This window comes from Strix aluco, chromosome 7, assembly GCF_031877795.1.
Source record: "Strix aluco isolate bStrAlu1 chromosome 7, bStrAlu1.hap1, whole genome shotgun sequence".
NCBI classification, from domain to species: domain Eukaryota; kingdom Metazoa; phylum Chordata; class Aves; order Strigiformes; family Strigidae; genus Strix; species Strix aluco.
Window position 1 is genome coordinate 30,457,197 of NC_133937.1, and position 22,604 is coordinate 30,479,800.

Genomic DNA, 22,604 nt, shown 5'->3' on the forward strand with positions numbered 1-22,604 from the left:
CGGGGCGGGAGCGGCTGCCCCGGCGGCGGGGCCGGGCTGCCGGCTCTCCGCCAGCCGCCGCGGGGACGGGCGGGGCAGCGTCCTGCGTGGGGGCAGCAGCACGGGGAGCCCGGCTGCCCCTGGGGCTCGGTCGCGGCCTGGTTCAGCTCCGGTGGGAGCGCCCAGAGCCCAGCCAGGCCGCCCCGGCCCACGGCTGCTCCCCGCCTCCCGCCGCACCGGGGCTCTTCGGTAGGGCGGCGCCGTTCAACCTGCGCGGGCCTGCCCGGCCCCGCGGCGTGCCGCTGCCTGCCCGCCCGCGGGGGCTGCCGGGGCTCCCCGCGCCTGCCCCCCACCCACCCTCCCCCCCCGCTCCCGCGCTCCTCCTCGCCGCGAAACTGGGGGCTTTTGGGTTTTTTTTTCTGTTTATTTTTTAGTTTCTAAATAGACCCCCCCAACAGACACCGTCCAACAGACGGGCTTGGCCAGGGCATATGTGTTCTGATTGTTATTTTCAGGCAGCGCCTCGGGATTCGCAGTGTGAATCATGCTACTGTTTAAAATGTAAACAGTAGTAAAAGCCGGTGTCTTTCTAAACGCTGAGGGCTTGAATGTCGCCAAACCTGATCAACCACTGTGCCTGAGATCCCCCCGCCCTTTAACAGCTTTGCGTTTTTGGAGGAGGATTTGCGCTGGTAGCAGGTTCCCTCGGGAATCCCCCGCCGCGAAGCCGGGGCCGGGGGGAGGGTTCACCTGGGTGTCCCTGTGTCGGTGCGATGCCCCAGCACCGCCCCAAGTCGTGGATGTGTTGTAATTTTAGATTTTGCTAATGAGTTTGCCAGTGTGCCCTGCACACGATGTCTGCCTTGGCCTTCACTTGGGGATTGACAGCTAAAGCTGGTAATCCTGCTAACCTGGCCTCAGCAGGTGGTGACGATTCCTTTAATTGTTCTGAGATTGAGAGCTTGCGTTTTACTACCGCACAGGGACTGGCCGTGGATAAATAAAATGAGGGAGAAAATGATTTTTGCTAGTCATTCTTTTCCATTCTGCTTTGATGCAGCTGGCTGTGTGCTTCCCTCTGCTAGCTCAGGCACCGCACTGTTGACCTGTCAGCTATGGGATCCAAGGTTTAGGTTTGCTGGGAGACCTGCGATAAAACTTTTAACTTCCAGTAAGCGGCACCTCTCTGGTAGTTATTTAAAGCCTCTGTCTGCATTGTTCCAGACTGATTTCCTTTTTCCTCTGAGGCAACCTAGAGTAGGAAACTGCCGGTCCCTCAGGTAGCCCACTTCCAGCTCACTTGAAGCCTTGCCTGCTTGTTGGGTTGGAGGCCAGCAGAGAACCTGCAGCGGGTGAGAGCTGGTCTCCTACTTCCTGCCTTTTGTGGAGTCGGCCAAAGATAACCAGGGCAGCACAGAAGTGGGTCCATTTTGCTGTGATTCACGTATTCATTCCACTTTCAGGTCAGAAGATTGGGATTAATGAGGCTATAAAATGGATGTGCTTGCTTGGGACATCCTTCTCCACCCTTTGAGTGCACAGAAGCATTCCCACTGATTTCAGTGGGAAAAGCTCTTTTGTCTGGTGTGCTAGTCTGTGTGCCGATTAGTATTTCAGACTGATTGGAAAGGAAAAGACTAGGGACTGATTTATGAAGACGAGGTGTTTGTAGACCAGGGCATTTTAAACAGTACATGCAATTTGCAGATCAGTTATTTGGTAGTTGTTTGTTTGTTTGTTTGTTTTTAAAATCTGGTCCAGCATCTTGGCTATGGCTAAAAATGAACATAAAAGACAGCCAGTTATGACTGAAAATCTTGCACTGTGAAACCAAATTATTCCTGTGCTAACAAATGTGGCCTGCAGAGCAACAGAAGATGAACTGAAAGTAAGACACTGAAATCAAATTGCAGGCTACGTTTTTTGACAGTGTCCTTCACAGTGCCGATGACCACCTGGAGTACAGCATTCTGTGAGGATTGGCATTTATAGCAACCAGAGCCCATCTCAGTCATGTAGGGAATCACTTTCCAAACACAGTTTTCCTGCCAACGGGGTTTGTTTGCTTGGTGATAAGAAACAATGGTCAACTCAGTTTGTTACTTGAGCATTTTAGTGACTGAGAAGTGGAATCTGGCATCATGTGCTAAATCCATTTTCTTAGCTAGTCAAATGCCAACTTGGCAGCCTGTCTAGAAAGCTGATAGCACTGGGACAGGCGTGATTGTGGAGACTGTTTTCAACACTCTCTAGTAAGTCTGCTTTTGAGACACCTCCTTCCGTTGGGAAAAAACAGTTACCACCTTCAGGACTGGAGCAGAAAGACATGGGCATTGTCTGCAGCTTAATATCATGCTTTTCAAAGTGCCTTAAAAGCAGGGATGGGTTTAGTTTTGAGTAAGGCTGGTATTTACTCACTAGAGTGGTGTTAGCCATAGTTGAGAGGAGAGGAAAGCCTGGCATAGAGGATCTAATTCCCCTTGTTTTGTTGGAAGAAGAACAAGAGAAGATGTGACCTTTCCAATTAAAGATGAGGGACCTGATCTTTTCTTCTGCTAAAGAAGTGTAGTTATACCTATTTTTTTCCATTTTCTGCCTCTGGGGTCAATATGTGCTTGAACATACTCTCATTTCTCTCATGGGCATTTCCGGTTGCCAGAAACATCCAGAAAGCTGAAATACTTTGCCAAAACTCTTCAATCTTGGAAAAGCACCCATGCACTTGCAGTGGGACCCTGCTGAGTCAGTGCATTGTCTTGGTGCCACCCCACGTGGCTGGAGAAGTCAGAACAACACCATCCCTGCGCACAGCATAATGATGCCCAAGTCTCAAGCTGTGTCCCCATGGCATGCAGCTTCCTAAGGTCCTGAGACTTGACCTTCGGATAAAATCCAGTGTTATTTGATGAAGCGTGAGAGTGGTATCCTCAGAGAGGACAATGCGCTCTAGGTTGCATATCCCTATTTTACTGATGTCACAAACAAGTTATTCTTGTACGCTGCAGAAAGCCTCACAACCACAAAACCAGCAATAATTTTATAAATGATAAGCTTGTTTTCCTCCTCCTCCTCCTCCCATATACTCTGAGTGCAGCAGACAGCAGAGATGTGCATTGCTGGAACCCAGAGAGTTTCGTAATGTGGCAGCCGCTTGCTGAAAGCCCTGCAGATACAAAACAACACTTATTTTAAGTCTTGAGAAACGTCTCCTATTAAGTAGAAGAAAAAAGCATTTAGGTGAAGCAATGTTGCCAGACCCATTTGTTTATGAGGCTTGTTGTTTGTCTTTATACATTTTAAATGCTTTTTATTTTCATTCTGCTTTTTGAGCCTTTCAAGTTCATGTTTTCCATTTTTTCCATATGACAAGAAAGTCTGGAATCAAGTCCTTGCTTTAAAAACAAAAATCTGGTTTAGAGTCCTGTATAATCATGTAGCTCCAGACATGGGGTGTTTAAAAATAAAGCCACTTTCATGAGAATTACCCATCTTGAAGGTGATTTTCTGTTCTAAGTAAATACTTCGTTGACAGTTTAAGAAGCTTTTAACAACACCTGATCTGTGTTTGCTTTCCAGGCAGATCTCTCTGTCTTTTCTTGCTCCTTCTTTTCTAAAAATCTAGAGCTTGTTTCACCTCTATATGTGCTGATGAGGTCAGAAATGTAGTGTACCAGCATGACCGGTGTGTAGAATAATGCATACCAATGCCTTCAAAAATACACGTGCAGATTTCATGCAATTGTCCCCTTAAGCTGCTGAGTGGTACCATGGGACACAGAGCCCATCTTCTTCAGAGACAGGAGGAGGAAGGTGGTTTGGGTTTACTGGGTGGAGTAAGGCGGGGAACAGAAAGCCTTGTGCAAAGCTTGAGCCTGAAGCTTGATAGCTTGATGTTTAACCCAGTCCTTGTTGTTGGAAGGGAGTTGACAGATGAGTGATTTCTTTTGGTTGAGCTTTCTGAATATACTTATTTTAAATCTGTCATTTGATGCAGTGGTATCCTCAAGCTGTATGCACAAAGCAAGAAGGAGACGTCCTTATTCACTGTGAAGATTTGTCTTTCACTGCTACGTACGTAAAAGTGCCTGGAAATTTATTATCCAGGGGACACAGAAACAGCTTTTTGACGGGCTGCTCTTCCTGCTCTATCTCTAGCAGTAATAATGTCCGGAAAATGCAGAGACCTGACTGCCTGTCTTATTGCTACGTGCAAGTCCCATTCTGGACTCCCAAACCAGATGCTCTATACTGGCATTTCTAGGAGGTTACTGCTCTACTTGTGTGGTTTGAATCGCTTAAGTCATTGGCCTTGTGCCTTAAAGTGCCAGCAGAGGCATGCTGTAATTGCCTGTAAATGCACCGTCTGTCATATTATTGTTTAATTATTCCAGCTTCTCACCGCCACGCACTGCTCAGTGTCTCTCTTGCTATCTTTATTTAATTGAGTGGAAAAAATCTGAGACTTGTGCTTCACTTACGTCACTTTGTATTTACCCAGCATTGCTGGATCCTACTATGAAGTCCCAGCTTTTGTATGCAGAAGTCAGTCTTCTATACAGAAAAAATGTCAATATCTAAAGCATACGTTAGAAAGAGAATCAATATTTTAACACATGGTAAAGTCAGACCATAAATCTCTTAACACAGTCAAATGATTGTATTATTCTCCCTTGAAATGCCGCTCCTCCCCCTGAGAAACAAGAGGGGGAAAGAAAACTCTTGAATAACCAAGCCCTTGTCCTCACAATGCAGGACTGTTCTTAGCCCGTCGCTCTGTGTTGCTTCTTTCTTTTCTGTCTACTAACTCTCTCTTTCCTTGTGTGTCAAACGCCTGCCTCTTCAAGAGCCGTCTCTCCCTAGCCCATCCCTGTTCATCTGTTTCAGAGTATTACCAGGATGTCAATTCTTTCCTGAGATCAGCTTGTGATGACCAGTTCCACTGCCTACTTGTTACCATTTCAAACATCTCTACGCTTCCTCCCAGCCTTGCAACCAACCCCTTATTAATGTGTGTTGAAAGAATCATCTTTCAGAGCTCTCTCCAACGCTCTCCTTGTCCGTATGGCCTATAAAAAAACTTGGCAGCACGCTGACTGCTTTTCTTTCCTCATGCTCCCTGCGTCTGTGACAAATGCGTGTCATTTTTCTGGTCTTACATTTAGCTTTCAGTCTCTGAATCAGAACACTCTTTTTGTACAGCACCCCCCACACAAAATCAAGATCAAGGCTCCTGTGCACTACCACGGTAATAATAAATATTAGGGTTGCTCACACTTACTCTGCTCTAGTTTTCATGGCTCTGGGCGGAAGGAGTTTCATGATGTCCTTTTAGAAGATCACTCTGCACCTGAATGGTCTAGTTCTCAGAGTTTTTTTTCAGAAATTCTCAACTACAATTTTCCTTTACAGGTGGACTCCCTGTAACACCTGGCTCCCCAACTGAGCCAGCATCGTTGTTAGGGTTGTTCTTTGTGCTTCTCATAACTGAACTGTAAGATTACTCATTTCATGCTATTTTCTGATTTATTTTTCATCCATCTCTTTCCTGCAGGAAAAAGCCATTTATATAATGATTTCACTGTGGAATTGACTCCAGGCTTTACTGCTATTTGTCACCATTCAGGAAATCCATCCCTGGCTCCAGGAGAACACTCAATCCCTGCTGACAGTCTGGAAGAGGGAGAGAAAATAGATACCAGGGCTGCGGCTATTAAAACCAACAGGCAAATATTTTATTCCAACTCAATTTTCCCTTCCCAAATTACTTTTAAATAATTTTTTTCTCTTTGTGAGAATGTGAATGAGGGTTGTTTGTTTGTTTTCCTGGGGACTCTTCTGTTCAGCTGATCTTCATCTTCCACATTTCAGACAGAGGAGCTTGCAGCCATGACAAGATGTAATCCAAAGTAAAACTGCTTCTGCCTGTGGCCTTGGTTAACCTGCTGACAATGATACTTGCCTGGGCATGGGGCAGCTGGCTTTTTTACACAGCTCAGCATGGATGTGCTGCCACTCCCAGTCACTTTTAGGACACAGTGAGTTGTTTACAGTAATCTTAAAAAAACTCATAATAAAATTGTTCTGCCTTCCTGGGGCCACCACTCCCCAAGACCTTTCCCCTTTCTTGGCTACTGCGGGAGCCTCCTTCCTTTGGCTTCACACCTTTATCAGTAAAAATGATACCAGTACAGAACCGGTTGTCTTCAGGTTCTCTCTTTGAAGGACAGGCTACACTGCTACCCTGTTGTGGCTGTTAGGGACTGAAGATCAGAGAGGACAATGGGGAAGTGGAAGCCTGCTCCCTCTTTTATGCGGAACGGAGGCAGAACATGCCCTTGTGTGAAGTTCAGTAGAGAAAAACTCACATTCCTATGTACCGTGCCATACCAGTCAGCCTGGTACTAATCTTCATGGACCTTTGAAGGCATGAAACAACATGCAGTGTAAATGAAATCTAAGCCACACCATACCAGATTATTGGTGCCAGCCAGTTTTAGAAGGCTGACATGAGAGCCAAGTGAAACAGGTACCATGGTAGGAGATGTCTTGTACCACCTGCAGGCATGCAGATCTACAGTGCTCACGCAGCATCTGAGTCCAACAGCATGTAAAAAGCTGGTGAACCCACAGCCACTTAGGCTTGAATGCACTTTCCTGGGGAGGAAGTGGCTTTTCCCTTGGAAAGCTCAACTCCCCAGGGTCTGCATGAGGTCAATGGAAAAAGTGATTTCTTCAGAATATGATTCAGAGTGCCTAAGCACAGGCTTATCTTATTGACTACAGAGGAAGCTTAACCTCTGTAGATTTAAACTAGCTTTTGTGAATATCCATATCCTCTTGCCCCTTAGTTGTGGGAGTTACGGTAGTCCTGGACACGGTTAGTCTTTGGTAGGCACATTGCCTACTGAAATTCAGGTGCTGCAGACCCAAGCTAAGAGAAGCTTCTCCACCAGAGCACAGAATGTCCTGTTGGATCCTACTTTGTCCTTTTGTGTTACTCTGGGATGTCAGAAAAGGATTTACAAGTACTGGAAGAATGAAATGAAGTCAAGAAAGGTTGGTTTCTTTAGGGATGGCCTGACTGGAGCTGGAATAATCAGCATCTGTTTCAGTTTAACTGAGTTTTTCATTCCAGCCTTTCTCCCCTTTCAAAGTACAGAAAACTGAAGCCTTTAATTTGCCCTGTCTTTCACTGTAGAGAAAAGTAGGAGTTTCTAACAGCTGATACTATCCTGTCTAGAATATCTACACTAAAAAAATACAGTTTATTATCTGTTGTGAATGAAAAAGCTCTTGCTTGTTTCTGTTGTTTGTAGTGTTGACTTTGACAGATAAATTGTTTGAACTGGTTGACTCTCCATTTATATAATTGAAGATTAGCTTGCTTGATAGCCTGCTGGCTTTGCAGTTTTCCCTTGCACTAAATAAACTGAAGAATTGCTGGCCCTGGGGCAGTTAGGACACAGCACATACTTGAAAAAGTTTGTGTGCATACAAGTAAATAATAGAAAATAATTTTGTGCATGGCATTCTGGATGTGCTGTTTCAGCATTGATATGTCCTGTCTTTTCACCTGGGAGAGCTCCTGTAAGACCTAGGAAGAATCTTTAAAAAATTGCTAACAGCCTGACAAACATAGATAGGTGGCTAATGAGTTGAAAGTTGAAGCTGGCAGGACCAGAACTGTTTTTTACATGATAGTTTTACAACCCTAAGTCACGCTGCTTGGTTTTGAGAACATAGGTACCTTCATCAAACTCTGTCGTTTTATCATACATTTGCTTTGTAGAACCAACTGGACAGAAAAGCAAAAATAATTTGTCACTCAAGTAAGCAGACCTGACTCTGAACACATAAAAGGAACAGACAGCAAAAATAGCAACATCTTACTGTACTGTAGAGTCCTACAACAGAGAATCACATTTTGAGGTTCCCTTTCTTTGCATCCTTCTTTGTATTGCAACAGCATCTAGCACCAAGGAGACGCTTTCGCTCTGGTGGGGCAGTCTCTGTTTTCAATGTGCCAGATCTTGTTGTCAGCTGCTCCGTTGGAGTATTAGCTTCCAGACATTGACAAGGGCTCTGAATGTCTGTGTGCATCCTCCAGGTATGGTGTCTGTGCCTAGCACCCTTCCTCTCTCCCCTTCAGCTCCTGAGTTGTGCCAACTATTGCCAGCATTCCCAGTTTTTGTATACTCATAATAAAGGCAGTGGAGCCAAGGGGACACTCAAGGGGAAGATAGAAAAGCAATGACAAAGCCATACACTATTTTCGTGATCGGTATGATGCTCACAAAATGAAATGGGCATTGTCGTGCCATCAGCATCCAAAAGCACGTTCCTCTCCCCCAGAACAACTAAACCCTCGGCTAAGAGACTAAAGCCAAACGTCTGATAAACCAACGATTCAAGAGGAGGGGAAGGAATAGGATAGGGCAGGAAGGTCTGGGTAGATTGAAGCATAGATGAGAGGAAGATAAAACTTAGGACTGGGAGTCTGGAGGTTTGAGACATGATAGAGGGAGATTGAGATTCACAAAGAAAGTGAAACCAGGAATTAGAGGAGTTTTATGCTGAGACTGGCTGGCAAGGAACTGGCAGCAGGGAAGGGACAGAAGGCACAGAATAGTGTTTGCCAGTACAAGGAGACAAGAAGGAAGAGACAGGAAAGTCAAGGGGATAGGTGGTGAGAAGAACCAGACAAGAGCCTGAACTAGGACCTGGCATGGGGAAAAAGCTAGAGGTCCTATTGAAGGTTAAGAAAGGAGAGACAGCCTGGGGAAGGAACAGGTGATCGAAGTCTGGAAGTGGAGGTCAGGCACAGGCAGAGGGGAAGGGAATGGAGTACCAGGGGAGAGCTGTGGGAGGCAGCCCCACACAGGGCAGAGCAGAGGGGTTCCTGGGTGGAAAGGGGTGCAACAGGCTGTGCTTGCTGGGACGTCCCAAATTCCAGAGCTGGAAGTGGGACAGAGCTTCCCCGAGGCTGGCCTTCATGTTGGCTCAGCTGGCAAAGAATTTGCCTCTTGTGCTGTCTGCCACAGCCCGCAGTACAGAAACAACTAGAATTGAGTGTCCTTGGACGAGGCGGTGGCAGCTGCCTGCCTGGGGGAGGAGAGCGGGCTTTCTTGTAGTTAGATGACAAAAATTTTACAGTTGGGAGGAGGTAGTGAAAAGGCCACATGACCAAGAGAGAAAGGGTCAATTCATTAGTCTGGCAGCCACTAAATTAAGAAGAGGCAAGTGGGGCTATTCTATCAGAGGTATCTGAATTCAGCCAAGGATGATTCTGAAGTTGCTAGATTGATCTTGTGGTCAGCTTAAGCAAGCTTAGCTAATTAATTGCTTTATTTTAGTTCATTGTGTAAGAGCTAGCTCCTAATAAATCACACCGCTTCGTAGAAACATGCTTGAAACAACTGTGTAAATATTAAATAGCCTTAGGAATGGCCTTATAAATCCTCTGAATAATCCAAATTCCAACACTCATCCCCATCCACTACTGATCTAGATGGAGGACAACAGACCGCTGTTGCTATCTGTGTCTCTTTCAGTAAAAGGGGCAGAGATCTGTGTTGGCTATACAAAGGTACGAGCATGGCTGATGACCCATAGAGGTGCTGTGGTGCTGTGTGACCCTGCACCAACAGTTGTCCTTTTTAGGAACACAGGAAATGCTACGGGTGTTAAAGGAACATTATGAAGGTTGCAAAGCCAAGCGTTTAAAAGTTAGGCAATGTCCAAATGAAATTGGCAGTGAAACCTTAATTCAGAACCTGTATGCATGTAGGTTATGAAATGCTCATTAATTATACATGCCGCTGTATGGGCATCAATAATATCCCCTCCTGTTCATTTCAGTGTGAATGGCAGTAATTCAAGATCCTCACAGTTCTATGGGTTTTCTGGGGCAATGGGGACTGAGGTACCTCTGACCTCTTAAAGAAAGGTATTCAGTCGCAGTACCACAAGGTTCAAAATATGGGCCTGTCAGCGTAGTCTCCTAATCCTGAGAAACCCTTAACTAATACTTCTAAGGACTGTGACTCTTATACTTACCTTCGACACTGGGCCAGGTCTGCGTCGATGAAGATTTGGGGACAAACAGTGCTGATGGAGGCTGAGAGTAGGTTGGAGCTGAGCTCTCCAGCATCCAGTAGGAGGGTATAAAATTAACTACTCCATTTGTGCAGATTAAAAACAAATCTTGTGTGTATGAATTCTGCCTTTGCAAAAATGTCTGTTAGTTCTGATTGTTGGCACAAGTATTACTGTAGTATCGGTCTAATCTCATAAGACATATTTAAGGAATTGCAGCAGAAGGGTGGAGTTACCAGTGTAAATTTCTTGGCTGATTCCTTGTCTAGTGACAATTGTCCTGTCCTGCTTTATATCAGCTTTTTGGTTTTACGTTTCATCATGAAAACAGCAAGCCAGTTGTTTTGAGTATAAAGTAACATTTTTTTTAGATTTCAAATCATATATTTGAAAGCAAAGCAAGCAGAAACAGAAGTAAAATCTCTAACAGAACTGGAGTACATGTGGCATGTATCCTTTGTACATACTTCTTCAAAGCAACTGGGCAGTGGCACTTTGCACACAAAGAGCCTGAGAAATGTAAAGGTACAGTACAGGGTCAACAAAACATTCAGATCTTCCCGATGCGTGGTGAATGCACGCTATGGTCTTTAATACAGAAGATGTAGTTATATGTAGACATCTGTGTGTGTTAAAATAAGCTACACAAGAAGAAATTCTTTCAGGTTCCAAGCTTTTCAGGGCAACGCTTGCATTTCCATATCTTGTAGGGGATCGGTGCACTGTCTGCACTGAATGTTTTACTGAGTAATAACAACAAAGAAACATCCAGTCATTGTAAGAAATATTGTCATGAGGAAATTACACCTGGTTTCTGCCCTGTGACCCATTATGCCAAAAAGCCAATTATGCTTTTAACGCTGTCCAGCATTTATTAGTAAAAAAGCATGTAGCCACATTGAACTGTCTAGTTTGCCAAAGAATCACACAAAGGAAACTGTCAGAATGCAGCTAATTGAACATGAATAGCCTCATTTCACTGAAACTAGCCTCGATGGTTGCCAAAAATTGTAAAAAAACTGATGGAAATAGCAGATACTTAGACCTGACTATCTGAGGTAGTAAACGGCTCCGAAATTTACTCATGGTTTTGATTCTGCTGAGGCAGCTGCTATTCCTTTCGAAGGTGAGCCAGTGGGACCAGTCCAGACCAGCAAGTACTGAGATCAATTAGTAGACTCCCGTTAGCTTTAGTGTGTTTTAGAAATTAGACAGTTGAGCTACTACTGCAGTGCAGAATCCATCTAGGCTCGAAAGGAAAACTGATTGCAACCGCCTGAGAATTTAGCATTAAAAAGCAAAACCTTTCTCAGCAAAATACTGAAAGATCTGTTGTAAGAAGTCATCAAAGAACTTGCTTTTAAATCCCATCTGAAATCAAATGACGACTGAGCGCAGATGCTCTGTCCACTTGAGCGTATTTGTCTACACCGAGGCATGGTTGCCACCTTCTGAATGGCTACCACCATTTCTTGTGGCTCCCATGTATCCCTTGCAGTGCCAGCTTGGTCACGCTTAGCTTGTGGTATCTCCTACAGCAAGAATAGCAGCACATTGGTGTGAGGTTATAGTAGGTGCCAAGTGGGGATGGTCCCGATTTTGTAGAAGAAGGAAACATGGGAATGTCGGAGTCCCCTGGTCCATCTCTTTCATAATGTCTCAGCAGCTAAAGGTGACCAGGAGCAGGGTGGCTGTGTGACGCACGTACAGCACTGAGAAGAGCTACTTCATATGAACTCATTACTTTTAGAATTTCTGATCCTGTCTGTCCTGGGGGCCAAAATCTCCAGTTAGACAGTTGGACTGGCGGGAAAATAGCTCCTGTTTCTTGTAACACTTTAATGAGCCCCACGGAGCTATGGGCTGTCCTCCTCACTCGGGGAAATCTTGACAGAAGTTTCTCCCCGGTGTCACAGCGGTGACACGACGGAAGGTTTCACCGGCATGTGCGGCCACGGGGGGTCCGGTGTGAGGCGGCGCAGAGCTGGTTACCGGTTCAGGCTGCCCGACAGCCGCAGCGGTGGGCGCTGAGGGGCGGCGGCGGGGCGGCCCAGGCCGCGACCAGGCCCCGCGGGGCTTACGGGACCCCGAGACAGGCGGCAGAGACAGCGGGGAGCCCCTCCTGAGCGCGCTTTGCTACCGCTCCCGCCCCGGGAGGCCGGTGCCGAGCCCGTACAGCCGGTGCAGAGCCGGTGCCGAGCCCGTACAGCCCTTCCCGCCCCGCCGTCGCCAGGGGCAACCGGGCCACTTCCGCCCGCCGCCAAGATGGCGGCGGCGCCATAACCTGGAAGCGGTCGGGCGCCCCGCGCCTCGGCGGGCCCGCCCCCATGGTGCCGCGGGAGGTCTGTGGGCGGGGAGTCCCGTGACGGCTCGGTGCGCAGAGACGGTGGCCGGCAGGGGCGGGCGGGGAGGGGGGGGGCCGAGCGCGCCTCGGGAGGATGGCGGAGCCGCACGGTACGGGGCGGCCGGGCGCGGGGCCGCGGCGGGCCGGGGGAGGAGGGGTGCGGCGGCGGGGGTCGCCGCCGGCGGGGGCGTCGGGACGCGCTGAGGCGGCGGCTGACAGCGGGCGGGGTGGGCCTGGCGGCGGCCGGGGGCGGCGGCGAAGGAGGCGGGAGGCCGCGGGCACAAAGGCGGGGAGGGCCCGGGCGGCAGGTAACCGGGGGGGGGGCGCGCCCCGAGCCGCCCCAGCGCGGGGGGTCGGCGGCGGGAGGCGGCGGGGCAGCGCGCCCGGGCTCCGTGCACCGGTACCCGGCGAGTGTGTGTGTCTGTGTGTGTGTCTGTGTGTGTGTCTGTGTGTGTGTGCGCGCCCCGGGGGGTGCAGCCCCGCCCGGCAGCCGCGGGGCCCGGGGCAGGTGGGCCGGGCCGGGCCGGGGGCCGCCCGGTGCGGGCGGCGGGGCGGGGGCGGCCGATCGCCCCGCTGGGCTCGGCGGCGGGGCTCCCCGCTCCTCCGTGCTGCCGGGCGATGGCATCGACCAGCCACCGCCACAACAACAACATAAAAAAAAAAAAAAGAAAAAAAAAAAGGAGGAAGCTCCGTTTTACAGCCTCACCTCTCCTCCTCCCCTCCTGCTCCCGGTACCGAGAGCTGGCAGAGAGAAATTTAAGAGACTTCGCGTGTGTGTAGTGGCACTGACGCTCAGGGTAATGATTACCGGCGTTCAGGGTAATGATTACATCTGCTCCTGTGTGTGTGAGTGCTGTCCCCCACCCTCTCGTATAGGCGTGAGGCTCTTTTCCTGTTTCACCCGATTGTGGCAGTTCTGATGGAGCCGGAGTGGCAGAATCTCGTTTCAAAAGTCGTCGCCTTCCTGTCTAGCCAGGTGATTCTCCCGGTATTTAAAACGGAGAGGTGTTGCAGAGAAAGCGGTGTGACAGCTTCCCGCGTGTATTTGTGCCTGTAGAAGGTGCTTTCACCGAGTTGTATGTATCTTTCTCTAGGAAACGGTTAAAAAGCTGTAGTAACCTTAGGTAAGGTGAACGGCCATGTGTGTTGACTAAAATTGCGACTGGGTGCGAGCTATTCAGAAATTCAGCAGAACTGAAGTTTGGTGAAACTGTGTTGCTGCTTGACTTTACCGGCTTATTTAGGAGCAGGTATGGACATGGAATAAAAAGTCACAATGTGTGAGAAAACAATTAGAAAGTACTGAAATAGTACTAGTAATCTTTAACTCCCGTATTTGAGATGGGACTATGGAAGCATACGCTTTATCCAGTTCTGCACATGTGCAGACACTTTCAAGGCAGAATATTCATGATCAAGGAGTTGTAATTGTGTGTATTGTCATTGCTGCAGTAGTTGGTCAGGATTTTTTTTGACTATCAAAGTAGAAATTAAGATGGTTTTAGTAATTACTTTAAGGGTCTTAATTTTCTGCCGTTTCTTTTTTGCATATTTGACTTTCTACTTATTGTTTCTTTTTTACCTTATAAACTGTGTTGTGTGGTTGTTTTTTTTTTTTTTTTAAACCACTAGTCATTATTGGATGCTTCTATTTATAAAATCAAGGGCTTAAAGTAGGTGGTGGTCAAATTAAGTCACACTTATTTACAGCCATATTTCAGGCATATGTTGTATGGTGATCTTGATATAATCCTAGCCTGGATTTGGGAAAGATTTAGTGTATCCTCTGAATTTGTTATTACACTGTTGTGCATACATTTTAATTTTAGTAACGCCCTTATCCTCTTAATTCCTGTTGAATGATTTGGGTTTGACTATTTTGGTTTTCTGTGTAATTATTCTTTGCTCTGGATGAGTAAAATGGGAGATTATTTTACTAATTTGAAGCTGGATTCCTTTTAATTTAGGATAATGTTTGTCAGCCATCAGGATTTCTGTACGTGTGGCAAGGCAAAACATGTACATCAGGCAAAACTAATTTTATATGTAATCCTGTAATACAGAAAGATGATTCCAGACAAAGCTCGCCTTGTGTCCACAGCCTTCCTTTGCGGAATACTGAGGAATCCTCAAAGAGGATGCTGTCTTCTGCCACATCCCTCTATTCTGCTCTTTCTAGAAATGTTAAACAATCCCCAACATTTTTTCTCAGGGGTGATGGCAAGGCTAGGGTTGGTAAACAGTGCTGATGGCGAATAGCTGCTGTTCCCAGTCTAGTTTTTCCTTTCCAGCGTGACATATCCGTAAGGCAGGAGGTGCTGGGAGGGGCGTTTCTTTGTTATGTTGACACTTAAATCGCACTGACGGGTGTATTCTCCTCCAGGAGTTTTCTATCATTGAAGGGATTCCTTCAGACGGCGAATATTTTCTCCAGCTGTCTTCCTGCACTCTTAGCCTATGTACAGAAATTAATTGCTCGGAAGATTGCTGTGCGTGTGTGTGCCTTTTAGGAAACCCTTGGATTGATTGTTACTTGGCTGTGGCTTTCTAGAAAAGCGTGTTTCTGCTGAAGCAGTGTGTGTGCAGCGGTCCTGGCTTGTCACCGTGCTAGCCGGCTGCTGCTGACCGGTGCACAGCAACCGTGAAATAGGTGGATGTATGTGCTTGCAGGTGTGCATAGTGCTCATGCATGTTAATTGAATTAAGCCTGTAAAAGTATCTTCTGCTTGTTAGGAGTGAGAAGGATCACCTTCTGTGATCCCCTCTTGGCAAGACTGAGGAAGCCCTGCAAATAACTGAGCTCTCTTTCAGAAAGGTTTAGTATGATGATAAGGAAATAAAACTGTATTAAGGCATCTCAGATGTTTCCAAAATACCGTCGTGGAGAATCTTGGTGGGTGCTAAAAAGGAGCCCTTTCTCTCTAGCATCAGGTTTTCCTTTGTGTCTGAAGAAAGATGAAAACTTGTGTGCATGGAAGGAGGGGAAGGCAGCGCTCGCCCCTTGCCCTCGCCCGCTGTAGCCCCTGGGATGGCTCAGCCCCGATGCCCACCTTGCCCCTGCCCTCCTCAGCGGGTGGGTTTTGGGTGGCTCCGTGCTTTGCCAGGGTGCAGGGTGGCTCCCGGCCCACGGCCAGTAACGTGTACCCGCGTCCAGCCTGCCATGCCTTCTCGCTCAGCATGGCTAGCGGCATTTCCCCCCCAGACGCTTCGAGGCTGGTTGCTTTTTATTTTATTTTTTTGTGCGGCAGCTTTGTGGATGCTCTTTTAATTGAAGCAAGGCTTGCTTTCCTCTCTGTCGTTGTAATACCTTGTATTTATTTTTACTGCATGCAACTGCATCTCAGAGGAGATATTTCTGTCTGTCTCTCTCTCTCTGGTGGGTTTGTGTGTGTGTGTGTGAGAGGGCTGGGGAGGACACGGTAGTGAAGATTAAACAGCCAGTTGTAACTAGATTGTACAGATAAAATGAACCCTTGTTTACATTAAAATTGTAACGGCTGACATAGTCTAGTCTGTTTGGTACAGTAGTTTTTGCTATGTTACAAAATGTACCGGGATAAAATGTAACAGGTTGTATAAAAAGCAGGTAATGTTTTTGGTATTAGCCATTGACCTTAATTTGCTTGGTTTTTGCTGCGTTGCTTGGGCTTGACTGTGTTGTGAAATACACATAACATACTATTAAATCTGGGCATTCTCCAACACCAAATTTGTTTCAATAAAGGCATTTTCAGTATAGCAAAACAATGGTCTCAGGATAAAAAAAGGAATTTTAATTACTAAGAAATTTTCCATCATTAACCTCTAGGTAACAGATATATTTTGTACAGAAATGCAGTGTTTATCATTTCTTTTTAAAAAAAAGTAATTTTATACCATGTAGTTAATTTTAGACTAAGATCACTGCAGTTTAAGAAGTACTTTATCTGTATTGTTCTACAAGAGAAATACATGAGAGAACAGAGCCTATCATATAATTGTAGTCATGCTGATTAGCCTGAGAATATGTTAAGAGGCTGTGAATTGGTGTAGATAAATACTAGGATGCATGGTCAAAGAATTAAAACAGTCTTAAAACAATCTGGCATGCCTGTATACTTGGTTCTTTTAATATTGTTTTACCGTTAGGGTGTACATGTAAAAAAAATAGGAAAGGCTTGAACATACTTGTTTGCTTTTTGGTTTCTCTACAGAGTCGGTATTCTCAGAGTGGATGTACATTAGATCCTGAATTGCACGCCTGCCTTTTTGTTACAAAAAGTGCTGGAGAGTATTTTTTGACACAGGAAAGTATGTAGCTGTTTGTTTATTATTTTTTAGCATAGTTGGAAGTTTGCTACTTGTCTGTTAGTGGTGTTGGGGTTTTGCAGAGAGGAGCAGCCCTGGGGAGGAGAGCTGTGCTCCAGCCCAACTCATCTCGAAAAACATGTGACTGGTGCTCGCAGTAAATTGGTTGTAGCTTGCTCTTACCTTTGCCATGCTAATCCTCTACATGCTTTTGTGTCTTAAAATGCTTCATATTCTACATATGAGCAAGATGTATGGAGTGATCCAGCAGACAGTATTTCCATGGAGCTCTGTTGATCCCATAGATATTGTATCCGGTTCAGTGGACCTGCCTACCCTGTGGTCAGAGGCTTTTTGTTATGCATGCATCCTAATTGTTCTTTCTGTTGGCATTGTACATAGACTGAGGGGGCTGTGCACCAATGCAAATAGCCTTTCTAATACCTTATGCATTTGCATTATAATGGCTGCATAAATATTGCAGCACATCTCAGTTCACTCTCTGCTGCTTTGACTGCTAGGCTTTAAAATAGCTTCTTTCTGTAGCACAGATCTTGTTCGTGGTTGGTATTGCTTTGGGGAGGGGTTCTGAAGCGCATCTTTATTAAATAGTGAAGCCTGTTTGCGATGAGGTGCAATTTTAACTTACCCATGTTCTAGTCTCCCACTCCTTTCAGCCCACAGGTTGATAAAGGCGCTTGGAGGAAAAAAAATTAAAGCTTGAGCAGTTTTTCACCAACTATTTCTAAACTCACTATATTTGGGATTTCAAAACATGTTTGCTTTAGGCTTGGTTTTGCATTTATTTCCAGAAATCCTATAGCTGTCTGTGGGAATATTTTATGCATAAGGAATGTGAAATGTTGTGCCACCATTGTTTCGGTGCTGAAACATTCGGTGACTCATGACTAACTTTACCAGAAGCACCCCAAATTTCCTTTGAAAGTGTCGATACAGTGATGTGATGGAAAGCAGACACTCTTTTTGGGAACTGGTGGCAGATTGCCATCATCTATCTGTCCGAAGTTTGCTTTACAAAGTTGTTAAATAGAACACCGATTAGCATCACTTACTTGACTCTTACTGATTAGTAGATACATAGAGACTTTAAAAGATGGCATTCTACAATGATTTTTAAAAGGTTTGAATTCATTTCTTGTAGTTACAGCCTTGTTGTTAATGTATTGTGTCAAATTTTGGGAAGGGTAATATATTAAACTATTATTTATATTTCTTTGGTTAATCAGTTGTAATCCTAGGGTTTGTTCTGTCTTACATGGTTTAGTTTGTGAAAACTGCAGCAAGAAAGGTATGTTTAAATCAAATGTTCATTTTTTTTAATATATCTGATGTTAGAAGCTTGTCACTCTCATTTGTTTGCACATATTGAAGCAGTAGTTGTTGCTCAGGTTAAGGATATGATGAATGACCCTGTTGTTGGAAATAAAAGTTTTCTGAAACAGTAAGTGATAGCATTGCAAGAAACCATAAGTTTACTTAGAACTTCTGCATGATGATTGATGATTCATTTATATATGAAGTATTCTGCATAGTGCTGCAAACAACATACGTATTACTATAATACAGTATTTTTAACACTTATTCTGTCAAAAACTTATGTCTACTAGAAGTTTAGAATAAGTATTTGTAGTAATGGGCATGAAAATAGAAGGTTAAATAATGTTAAGTGAAAGAGTAAAAACAATCTTGAAACCCTGACACCTGAGAACCTTAAACTGTGTATATTTATGCTTCATGTGTACTTGGATTTTAATTATCCATTAGATATTACAGATAATGTTGGTTTAGTACTTCAAAGAATATGGCAAAACCACTTTAGGATTTGCTATTGTATTTAGATCTATGTTTTCGATGTTTCCTTCCTAAGAGGAATTAGTATTAAATCAGAGATTGAAAAGGTGTTTCATGACATTTAGAATGGTCAGAACGATCCATTGGTCTGGCATGTTATGTTGACTGGGAAGAAAAATAAATGTATTTATTACTTTTATAAAGAAATACCTGACTGTCAGCCAAAAATACCAGGGCCCGATATTTATTTGTAGCCGAGGTGCAGCAGTGATTGTGGGGAGTCGGACTTCTCTCTTTTCTGTTTCCTTTCTCTCACCAGTGTCCCAGTGATCTAAATCTTGGCAAATAGGGGATTTTGCTGTCTCTTCGGTATGAGGCTTCTCTCCTGTGACTGGCAGTAGTGGTAACCTGTCTAATTGTAGTAGGTGAACTGTCCAGTCTTCGTATAATAAGATTTCTCACTGTTGTATTTCTTTTGATGCTGACAGTTAGGTTATAATCTGTTTTGTAATACACAGCATGAAGCGTGTTTATTGATAATTGTTACTGGGAGGAAATACTCGTGTTATGTCAAATACTAAAAGCAAAAAAATATTCTTTTTTGATGTTTTAACTGTTGCATAGATTATTATTTTTTTAAAAATAAAAGAAAGCAATTCAGCGTGTCACTAACTTAAAGCTCGTATAACACAGCAGTGAAGGTCCTGGTAAATCTGTAGATAATTGGCTAAAGCTATACATACAGTGCCGCTGCATGTGCTGAGTAAAGTGCTTTGTGCTGTGGAAGGATTCAGGTTCTTAGCTTCAGTCTTATTTTTCCATCATGTTATACCTAATTCACCAAAATACTGGAGTTTATTCCATCCTCATTAAAAAACATATAACAAAAAAAAATCCTATAATCTCTGTCAGTGCCTCCCTCCCAACTCAACAAAAAAACCCCCAATCAACCCTCAGCTGTCCGAAGCAAGGAAATAATTGAATAATCCTTATTCTCTTCATTAGATGAACTGTTGTATTTCTGAAATTGTGATGGTAGATTATTGTGCTCTTTTATATTCCCCTTCCCCCTCCTCCTTGAGTCAGCCACTGCAGAAAAGCAGAACTGTGTGTTTCTTTTAATTCTAAGGGATAACCGCGCAGAGAGGAGTCGTCTTCAGATTGCTGTAAATGCCAAGTCCTGTTTAGAAGCATTTAGTTACATGGAGTCACTATGTGTAGCAGAGAGAAAATGACTTCACTAGCAAACTATATGGCTCCTGGAGGCATCAGGTGGCTTAATATGTAAACAAAAGTTCACAGCAGTCAAAAATAGATCTTTATAAAAAGAAATAGTGCAAAAAAGTGACCTCCTAAACAAGGAAGTGAAGGGCTACGAGAGAATCCATCTGTGTAGTCCTGCAAAATGCTGATCATAGCGGAATATGAAGGACGTACCATGAAAACCCATTTTGCTGTTGCTTCTGACATAGAGTACATGACTTTTTAAAATGTTTCTTGTAGAGAAATGATTATAAAATCAAAGGGTTTAAAGCCAAGAAAGATCCTATAAAATATGCATAATTTGGAGTGACTTGCACAATTTTCTTATTGAAGGGATGGATGGGTTAAATGAAGCCTCAGTTCAAATGTTCTTGTTAACGTACTAAATCTGTGACAATTACTGTTCTAATAGATTTTAAAATATAATGGCTATTGTACAGTACTTGCAAAACGTAAAATATTTCTTATTAAAGAGAATTTTATAATACTGGCAGTTACATGAGCTATATTGAATTTAAGGGTCTAGATGATTTCACATAAAGGGAAATTTATGTTAGTAAATAACATGAATTAAGGTACCTGGGAACTTGTCTTTGTGCAGCAAATTTTGTTCTGGTGTGTCCCTCTTAACTCTATTGAACTCTTGGACAGCGTGCAGATGATGGCAGATTTCAGGTTATCATATTTGTTTTTCACAGTGGGCTATGTATTTGCTTTTTGGAATATTCAAACAATTGTTTGGCAGCTTTCTTGATAGCATATTGTGTGTGGCAGGCCTGGTTAGGAAGGAAACAAAAGTTTAAATATTATAGCCATGAGTTGTAAGTTGAATAATAAATACAACAACCTGGATTTTTTTTTTTTTCCATGACCTAATCCATAAATTTATTTTCTGTGTCTTAGGTCATCGTTAGGCACATTTTTACAGTAGTAATTTCTCTTCTCTATTCTTCGTAAGAAGTCTTTAGATAAATGTTGGTAGTTATTTCTTGCATTTAAACTGTATACTGTCTTGTCTTTTAAAACGGGCTCTTTGCAATCCAGCTCTTTTGAGAAGCCCTAAGTCATACCCAAACAGATAACGAGGTTTCAGTTACATGCTCTCACTGTAGTATCATGTTTTCTTCTTCTTCTAAACTGAGATGCTGTTTATTGAACCAATTAGCTGTTGGGTGCAAGCCAGAACTTTCTCCTGAAATCAGAATTAATGAATAAACAAATTACACTGGAAGGATTTCTATTCTCAATGGGCAGGGACAGTTAACGTGTGACAAGGACGTGGTTTGTATCCTGCAACCTTGGTGCCCATGTGTATCTGTGTCTATACTCGGTCCTGCCGAAATCAGTGGGGTAAACTTTTGAGTATGGATCACATGTTCACATCATATATTTGATGGTATGTCTGTGTTGGAATGTTTTTGAAACCATTCCAGCTCTTCTGTAGCCAGCAGATGGGATGCATACGCCTTCATTAACAAGCAGTTAACTCCGCTGGTACGAGTGAATTTTGATCATGCTCTGGGTCTCTGACTTGGCTCTTTCTGCGTTCCAGCTCCCACTGTTTGTTCTGCTCTCTCTAAGAAGAAATTGGCACTAGCATTACATGCTCCTGCCCTCCTGTGGTAATGAAAACCTAAACGTTTTTCTTAAAATCAGGTTGTGTAAAAATAGAAGAGAAAGAGAAGAGAATAAGGGACTAGTTTTTTCTCTTCTGGAGCAGCTGCTTGCATCTCTCAAGATGTACAGTTGCTTTTGGTGAAGCGTTTGGCTTCAAAGGCCCGGAGAAAATCATAGTTATTTCTAAACTTGCTGTTACAGTAGCCTTTTATAGCTTTGAATTAACCTGGCCTTTTTACATGATATGCACTATCCCTTTTGCACTAGAGTAGAGAAACTAAAGCACAGAAATTACGGGGAAGATTTTTTAACAGCAGCAGTGGCAGTGGGATTGTTCTGCCTTCCCTGCTGTGAGCCAGTGGGAGCTGAAACCCAATTCCAGTACCTGCCTTAGGGGGGCTACCCAGCCAGGTGACCCACGCCAAGCTCACCACGAATAAGGAGCAGAGGTGGATCCCAACCCCAAACTCCTCACTCCTTCCAGACAAGCAAAAGGTGGAGCAAGCAAAGGGGTGCGAAACCGTTACTGCTGTGAAATTTTTGTCAGTAATGAAAGCCATGGAGAGTAATGTGTAAGACCTTTGAGCATGTGGTATCATGACAAGTAGTCATGTTGCCTGAAAGGATCCTGAAGTGGTTGTAGTCTGTATGTGACCTCTTGTTTATTTAATGATCCTCTGTATTAATAATACTAAAAGAAAGCTTCTCTCATCTTAGTTTCAAAGCAAATGGTGTATATAAAGTATGGACATACAACTGCAGTCTCTTCAAGCAAATGTTTATGTGTTATTCTCAACATGTAAAGTCTTGGGATGAGAAGTCTGTGTTTGTCACAGCTTTCGCTTCTGTGACTTCCAGTGCCTACTGAAACTTTTTCACTTAAACCTGTCTCGTGTTAGCAGGGACACTTTCACAGTTTGCACACCGTTTGTTCTTTGGGCCAGCTTGTTGGCTGTCTTTCAAAAATATTTAATATAAACTGATCATTTGTCTGCCATGGTAATATAAAAGTAGGCTTTAGAGCTGCTACTACTGATTTTTCCCATTGTTTTATACTTTTACAATGTCAATTTTTGGTCCCCATTCATATTTGAAGCCACTTAACACTGAAAATACATTACACTCATTTCCATCAAAAGAAATGCTCCAGAATAACTTTCTGTAATCTTTGCTGTAAATTTCTTATTTTGTGACACAGAAACCAGTT

The 22,604-nt window shown here is 44.2% G+C and overlaps 1 protein-coding gene across 3 annotated transcripts in view; it reads left to right on the forward strand.

The window, feature by feature from the left end:
• Positions 1-12,378: 12,378 nt before the first annotated feature.
• Positions 12,379-22,604, forward strand: part of SHOC2 (SHOC2 leucine rich repeat scaffold protein) — a 70,253-nt gene continuing 60,027 nt past the window's right edge. Inside the window, exon 1 of one of the 3 annotated variants that reach the window (XM_074831260.1) lies at positions 12,379-12,447. The gene's annotated coding sequence lies outside the window, so the exon portion shown is untranslated. The other 2 variants (XM_074831259.1, XM_074831261.1) reach the window with 2 other exon arrangements.